The following is an 8,847-nucleotide window of genomic DNA, read 5'->3' as shown; positions in this document are numbered from 1 at the left end:
ACGTAGGTACGACACGTACGATAGTACTATAGTTGGTCAAACCAAATTGTCAGTAAATAAGAACAAAAAAAACTATACTCATCCTTTTCTTTTGGTTGCTATAGTACTAGTGTAAGACAAATATAGTATGATTTTCTCTGTCTGTTTGAAATGAGACAGTCCTTTGACAAACTATATTACTTATTCTGTGTCGGAATGCCCGAAAGTTAATTGGGCTGTGGCAGCGCGCGTCAGTTGCCGACTTGGCGGCCATAGGATCATTGTGTCTGCTCAGTGGCGCCCTCAATTACTTTCTACTCTTCACTGTGGGACTGTAAATGGGTCGTGGATAATATCTTTGATAATACTTCAACATTGTTCTTTTAAACACTACATTCGTAAGGCTGCGTTTCCACCAAGATGTGCGGGTATGCGTAGCGAGGGTTGTGCTTAACCAATAGAATCACTACATTTATAACAAACACATTCCTCGCATATTTATGGTGGAAACGCAGCCTAAACGTACCTTAGTCATAAGCAACACCATTATAGACTTACGGAGCTGAAAGTAGTCCAAGTAGATGACGTGGTACACTCGGCCGCAAAATTGGCAAGGCGTTTTGTTTAACGCTTGAACTAGTGGCGCCCCCTAGCCCCTAATATTCCCTATTACTGCACAATACAGCACCATTTACTTCGTCTTTTTGTCTATATCGATGCCAAGTGCGCATCGACACATTACACGTGTACTCCGTGAGTCTAAAACATTATTGTCTATGCCTTAAAACTATTCCGTACAAAATCAGTGCATTTCCATACAGCCGTCACTCTGTGACGTCACGTTATACCTACCTACACGCTTCGCTAGATCGGTCATACACGTTTTAACACAAAATTTGTCACTCACCAGCTATCATGGTCGCATTTTTATCACGTGTCATGCTATGCGTCACTTTCGCACTTACAAATTTGTTAGAACGTGACAGCCATGATGACAAAAGATAAATAGCCGGCCATCTTAGCCCTACTGCAGATTATAGTTGACAGCTTGTGGTTATAAATAATGATTTCATTAGAATTGAATATACAAATATCACACAACACACACACTAACTATAGATCAAAGTGAATTATTAGTAAAGATAGTGGTAACTCCATACATCAGTTTTCTTACCGAAACGCGAGTCATTTCGTATTCGACAACTAACGTCAAGTAGTGGACATTATCAATTCAGCACCCCTAGCACATGATTGGCGCGACAGTATCTCGCGGCCAGATAGACTATCCGTCTTTTTCTAACTGTGTTAATAAAAGACGGACAGGTTAGGCGCGAGATACTGTCGCGCCAATTGTAGTATGGGACAAGATCCAAATTAAACAGCTGATGGCGTATGACTGCTTTATTCAATATCATGCATATCTTCAAGTACCCACATTATGTTTATAAGCATACCCACTACATCTCGCTTATACAATGCCTAAACAAAGGTCTTCGAACTTTACTGTTACTGTTAACCTATCATGCAATTAAATACTAGAATAAACCTTATACAACAATTGATACACTTATAATTAATAAGAGTATACATATTACATTCCTACTGTCTTTCCCCTTATATATTTTTATTTTATTTTATTTTTTATTATTATTTAATTGTATTACGCTACTTCAATTGCATAACAAAAAAAAATTACTTAGAATGAAAAAAATACATGTTATACTCTAACAGTGATATTAGAGAAACAATGATCTTATCATAATAGTAACTGAGCCATTTATCAAAATCAAGTTACATATAATTTCGAATAATCAATATTACATTATAAGGAACAATGGAATTTAGACCTTGAGTCTCTAATTTAACGTTGAAAATGACTTGACGTTTGTAAACATTACAATGCTCAAGTGTCATTTAAGGAAAATTCATAAATTAATACCGTTGTGGCGGTTGTACTACTCTGCCACTTCGAGTTACATAATTCCCATTAGCCGAAGTCGATGGTTGCGGGTCGGGCCTGGTGGTCGCGGCACTAGTTGCCGGCCCTCGAGGACCCTGAAACTGATCCCAGTCCAAATAACCTCGCGTATGGCCTGTGTTAGGTTGACTACGAGCAACTGGTTCGCTGGTTGTGACTGGAACTTTCAATATATGCTGACGGTTCCTTCTGTAAACTTCCCCATCGTTAGTTCGTAGCCAGTACGAACGACCGTCTTGAGCTTGGTTAACTATTTGTGACTTTACCCACTCTTTGTTTTGCCTCACGCGTACGGTATCGTTTGGATTTAATTTTGGTAAGGCCCTAGTGCCACGATCATAAATTGATTTGTAATTATTTATCCTTGCTGATCTCTCGTCTTTAAATAAACGACGATCAATCGTTCGCGGTTTTAATAACGCATCTGTTACCGGTAAACGTGTTTTTAAACTTCGACTCATTAATAATTGAGCCGGAGAGTATGTTTCCCCTGTCACGGGTGAATTTCTGAAATTTAGTAAGCCGAGGTACCAATCACCCCTTCATATGCTTTTATCATCAATCCCTTAATTGTGCGTACATTGCGTTCCGCGAGACCGTTCGATCTCGGGTACAAAGGTGAACTTGTGACATGGGCAAATTCCCATTGTTTACAAAATCCTTTAAACTCCATAGACGTAAATTGTGTCCCATTGTCGGTGACCAATTTTTCTGGTATTCCATGCCGACTAAACATTTGTTTGAGTGATTCAATTACGGTACCACTTTGTAAGTTATTTAAACAACTAATTTCAACAATTTTCGAAAAATAATCTACCACCAATAAAAACAGTTTGCCTTTAAACTCAAAAATGTCACCCGCCAGTACCTGCCACGGGCGCTCGGGCACCTCGTGCGGCTGCAGCGGCTCGCGCGCGGGCGCCGCGCGGTGTCGCTGGCACGTCTCGCACGCCAGAGGGCCTACCGCGAACCACGTTCGACGTGTTGCCTCCCTGTCACACTTACGTACGAATTTACAAGTGCGACAGAGAGACAACACGTCGAACGTGATTCGCGGTAGGCCCTCAGCACGGCGCGTTCCACGTCCCGGGCCATGCCGGGCCACCACATCACTCCGCGCGCTCGCCTCTGGCATTTATCCACCCCCAGGTGGTCCTCATGAACTCGACGCACCATCTCTTTGCGAAACGAAGTCGGTATCACAATTCTCTCATTTCTAAATAAAATACCATTTACATCGTGAAGCTCGTCATGCACGTCCCAGTATGGCTTCACGATATCCTTGACCTCTCTTTTGTTATCGGGCCACCCGTTGTGGTAGTATTCACAAATTGCCATCAAGAATGGGTCCTTCAATGTGTCCTCCTTTATTTTGCCTAGCATTTCGGGTGTCGCTTCCACATTATTATACAACATGTTAACGTGCACCACTACATCCTTACACACATCACTATCGACGCCCGCCTCGCCAGGCGCTCTCGACAATGTCCGCAATAAACATCTCCTTTCCGGGCTTGTAGCGGAGATCAATATTATAATGCTGGAATTTTAAAAGCATGCGCTGGAGGCGCGCCGGTGTTTCGTTAAGTGGTTTTCTCATGATAGCTTCCAGCGGCTTATGGTCGTTTTCCACACTAATCACACTATGCCCATAAACGTATTGATGAAATCAAGTGCACCCGAATACCACTGCGAGCAGCTCTTTCTCGATTTGCGCCCAACGTGTCTCCGCAGGCGTGAGCGTGCGCGCCGCATAGGCGACGGGCCGCCCGCCCTGCATCAGACACGCGCCCAGGCCACGCGAGCTCGCATCTATTGACACACACACTGCTTCGTGCGGCGAATAATATGCTAATACTGGACTACTACTTATTTTTGACTTTAATTCTTTGAACGCGTTGTCATGAATGTGGAGCCACTGAAATTGAACATTTTTTGGTAATAGACTACGCAACGGAGCGGATATCTCTGAATATTGAGGTATGAATCTCGAAAGATAATTAATAACTCCCAGAAACCGCTCGAGGTCTTTCTTATCAGTCGGCTTTGGTAAGTTGCTTATTGCCTTCACCCGACTATTGTCTGGTTTCATACCATCGGCATTAAAACTGTGACCTAAAAAAATTATTTCAGGCACCTTGAATACACATTTATTTTTATTAAATTTGACCCCATTTAACAACGCCCGTTTCATAACCTCTTTTAGTCGACTATCGTGTTCCTGCTCCGTTTTTCCCCAAATCAAAATGTCGTCACAGTAAACCTCTACCCCCTCCATTTTAAATATTTTTGACATTTCATTATGAAAGATTTCAGGCGCACAGTTAATTCCGAAGGGCATTCTAATGTACCTAAATCTACCCTCAGGAGTTGAAAACGTACAAAGCTTAGAGCTTTCCTCATCTAAACGTACCATCCAGAAGCCATTTTTTGCATCACATTTTGAGAAAAACTTAGCCCCCGAGAGATTACTGGTTATCTCTTCCAGTGTAGGAAGTAAAAAGTGACTCCGTTTTACTGCCTTGTTTAGATGTTTAGGATCTAAACATATACGAAGTTTATTATCCGGTTTTTCCACTACCACTATATTTGAAACCCAGTCTGTGAGACCATCCTCCCTTACAATTACACCCAACTTGACCATATTATCGAGTTGTTCCTTTAAACGAGGACGCAGTTTCAGAGGTATTTTGCGCGAACAGGCAACCACCGGCTGTAGTCTTATCTAATTCTATTTTACATACTGGAGGCAAACACCCTATGCCATCAAATACTGATTCATCAATTTTAACTTCATTAATTTTCAAACTACTGTCAGTAGAAACACTAGTTCGGACAATAAGATTCAAATTGATACATGCTTTTAATCCCAACAAATTATTACAATTCACCCGCAACACATAAACTTTTTGTATTATTTTCCTATTATTACACACCAACAACGCATTAAAATAACCTACTACCGGCAATCGCTGCTTGTCGATTTGTCTCAGTACAGTGTCACTTTTTCTCAAGTTTTTCGTATTAAAACCTGCCTTTATATATGAATTTAATGATATTACCGTGGCAGCCGCACCACTGTCCAATTTGAAATTTATATCCACGCCGTCCACACTAATCATTTCCGTCCACGACTCGGTACACTCGGCCGCATCAATATTAATATTGTACAAAATAAGCTCACCAAAGTCCTCGTTTACATCACCGTCCTCGTCACCGCCATCACCGCCGACCATCTCGCGGAGTGCGGCTGCACAGGTCGCACACGACAACACTTCGCGAAATGTCCAACCCTATCACACCGATAGCACGGAATCCCCGACGCCGGACACCGGTCACTCACGCTATGCCTTAACCCTTAAATACATGATTTTTTCGTTTTGCCCGAAATTAATATATATATCACATAATTGTTTGCCGTTTCTAGGAAAAATTGTAAAAAAAAATATATCATCGATTTTCACTGGGAAATCAGTGTTAAAAGTTGCATAGTCTAAATCACATTTTTGGAAATATATAGCTATTAGTAAGGGGTATAGGAAAAATCTTAACTGCCAACAGAAAGGTACACTATTTGTGATGTTCCTATGATAAAATTTGTAAATATAAAATAATTACAAACCCCGAAAAATCTGCCCAAAATCACATACTAAAAATCATCAACTTCCAGGTTTTTCCAAGTTTTCCGACATTTCGTCTATAAACAAATGTAACTTTTATAAATTAAAATACTGCGTAAATTTATGTAATAATTCGGAAAATTTATTAGTTTTACTATTGAAATAATATACAAGAACAAATAGAATTTGTTTAATAATGCATAACATTTGATGTTTATGTTGTGTGTATAAATGCATCACTATGCATTTAAGGGTTAAGTCACACTTATCGCACCCGTTATTTGAGTAATAATGTCGTGGCGCTTGGCGTTGAGGCGCGCTCCGCGCCTGGCCTGGTCGGGCGCCGCGGCCGCCGCGCCACCGCCCCGCTCGTCGCGTGCTGCACACCGCAGCCCGCCGCTTGCTGACCCGCTCGCTCTGCCGCTCGACACCAAGTTACGGCCTCCGCTAAACCTAATGACGTTTTTGCCAGTAGCTTTTCCTTCATTTGTACATCTTTTAAACCACGAATAAGTTGCGTTAATATTAGGCTATTTTTTAAAGTGTCAAAACTACAATTTTTGCTTTTCGCTTTTAACACCCCTAAAAACTTATCAAAAGTCATGTCCTTCTGATACGTCTCAAAAAACATATGTCTTTCGTAACTTATATTTTTCTGTGGATCACAATAATCACTATATTTTTTACACAAAACGTCATAATTAGATTTTTCCGATTCGGCAACATCTAATTCCTCGTAAATTTCTCGGCCGTATTTTCCTATAACATGCATAAATAGGGCGCATTTCTCTGCATCCGGAACCGATGCCTTGTCTGAGGCAATCAAAAAATATTCAAACGACATCTTCCATTCTCGCCAATTGGTGGCCATATTGCCTCTTGTTGTAAAGGCGCCGGCTGTTGAATAGCCGCGTACACATGTTTCGCACTCTCTGTTTTCTCAACCATTGTATTAATATTAACCGTCCTTTAATACCACAAACAACTTACGCACTTTTATGCACAAAAACACACTTAGAACCACACCTGGCACCATGTAGTATGGGACAAGATCCAAATTAAACAGCTGATGGCGTATGACTGCTTTATTCAATATCATGCATATCTTCAAGTACCCACATTATGTTTATAAGCATACCCACTACACCAATCATGTGCTAGCCCGGCTGCTAGTTGAGTAGATGTCGCGGCAAAGTAAAACGCTTCTTATGTAAATTGTTTTATCTGTACATTTTTCGTCAGCACATTTGTGACTAGACTAGCGGTACTGATAATTCCATTACTTAACGTTAGATGTCGACTACGAAATAACGTTTTGGTAAGAAAACTGATGTATGGATGGAGTTACCACTCTTTCTTTACTTATATTTCTCTATGCTAACTGGAACGTTGAAAAAAACCGGCCAAGTGCGAGTCGCCCAAAAAGACCCAAAATGACTCATTTTGCGCGCCAGCCAAGTAAGTGCGAGTCGGACTCGCGTTCCAAGCGTTCCGTACATTAAGTCCGACTCACGCTTGACTGCACCTTTTTAATAGGTTTCCCTGTCATCTATAGGTACAGAACTATTTTGTGTATTTTTTTTTTCAAAATTTTAGACCCCGTAGTGTCAGAGATAAAGGGGGGGAAATGGTCGGACAGAGAGACAGACACACGAGTGATCCTATAAGGTTTCCGTTTTTTCCTTTTGAGGTACGGAACCCTAAAAATGAACATCTTAAAGGTACAAGCCTTTATCGAAGTAATAAAACTACATCATTGACATGTATCACGACGGGCCTAACGGGCAATAGGAATGGTGCCAGTACAGCGGTGTCACGCACAAGAATTGGAGCCAATCGTGCAGTCTAACGCCAAACGCGATTGGTTGATGAGTTCGCATCACGCGCACGATTGGTCGCAACTAGTTGCGTTAGACTGCACGATTGGCGTGACACCGCTGAACTAGCACCATCCTTAGTGCCCGTAAGGCCCGTCCTTAGACGTACATAACAAATTGTAGCCGCAAATTTGACTAAGAAGTAGATATAGATAGCCATTAAAAACATTGGCGTTTTATTTTGCGCTACTTTCAGTACTTGTTAATGTTCACGGACTGCATTAATAAGAATGCAAAAGTACTTAACAAAAATCTTAATTACGCTTATACAGTAAAGTAAACATTGTCACGATTGTTCTATTTTTACATAATTGTAAAGTAAATTCGAGCATAGAAAAACAGATCAAAATGGACGAAGTCGAAAAGAGACATACCCTCTTATATATTCATAAACGACTGCTGTAGTTAATCAGTTGATGATCGTCGTTTGTCCCTCTCTATGGCATAACGACAGATAGGGACAAACGACGATCATCAACTGATTAAGTTAGCAGCCGTTTATTAATAACGCATTAGTATTGAAAAGTTATCAATATGAGAAAAGTGTTCTTATAATTAGCCTAAATTTTTTAGGGTTCCGTACCCAAAGGGTAAAAACGGGACCCTATTACTAAGACTCCGCTGTCCGTCCGTCCGTCCGTCCGTCCGTCTGTCACCAGGCTGTATCTCACGAACCGTGATAGCTAGACAGTTGAAATTTTCACAGATGATGTATTTCTGTTGCCGCTATAACAACAAATACTAAAAACAGAATAAAATAAAGATTTAAGTGGGGCTCCCATACAACAAACGTGATTTTTGACCGAAGTTAAGCAACGTCGGGCGGGGTCAGTACTTGGATGGGTGACCGTTTTTTTGCTTGTTTTGCTCTATTTTTTGTTGATGGTGCGGAACCCTCCGTGCGCGAGTCCGACTCGCACTTGGCCGGTTTTTTTTCTACTCGTCGACTGTAATTCTTAAATTAAGATTTCGTATACCAAACTGCCATTGGGTACTTTTAATGTATGGGCTCCCCACTCAACTATAATATTCATTTTGCGTTCTCGTAGGGTAAAACAGAGAAAGTATTGGGGAGTTATCATTATCACTGAAAGTTAAGCTGTAGATCTGTACGGCTACCATCAGTTTGTCACTGACATAAACGCCGTTGAGAACGTAATTTACTTTCTATACATCTCGCTCGCACTCGCATATTCGTGCAAACGGGATGTATAGAAAGTAAATTACGTTCTCGAAATCTCGACGGCGTTTATGTCAGTGACAAACTGATGGTAACCGTACTGATCTGAGATCCGAGATCTGAGATACGGTTTACGGTAACAATGTTACCGTAAGTTAAACATCCCATTAGGGTGAAAAACAGACTATTTTATATAGGAGGTGCCGATAGCGA

The sequence above is a fragment of the Cydia amplana genome, chromosome Z (genome assembly GCF_948474715.1).
Source record: "Cydia amplana chromosome Z, ilCydAmpl1.1, whole genome shotgun sequence".
Taxonomy (NCBI): Eukaryota; Metazoa; Arthropoda; class Insecta; order Lepidoptera; family Tortricidae; genus Cydia; species Cydia amplana.
The sequence above is the reverse complement of the archived record's forward strand: the minus strand, read 5'-3'. Positions refer to the sequence as shown.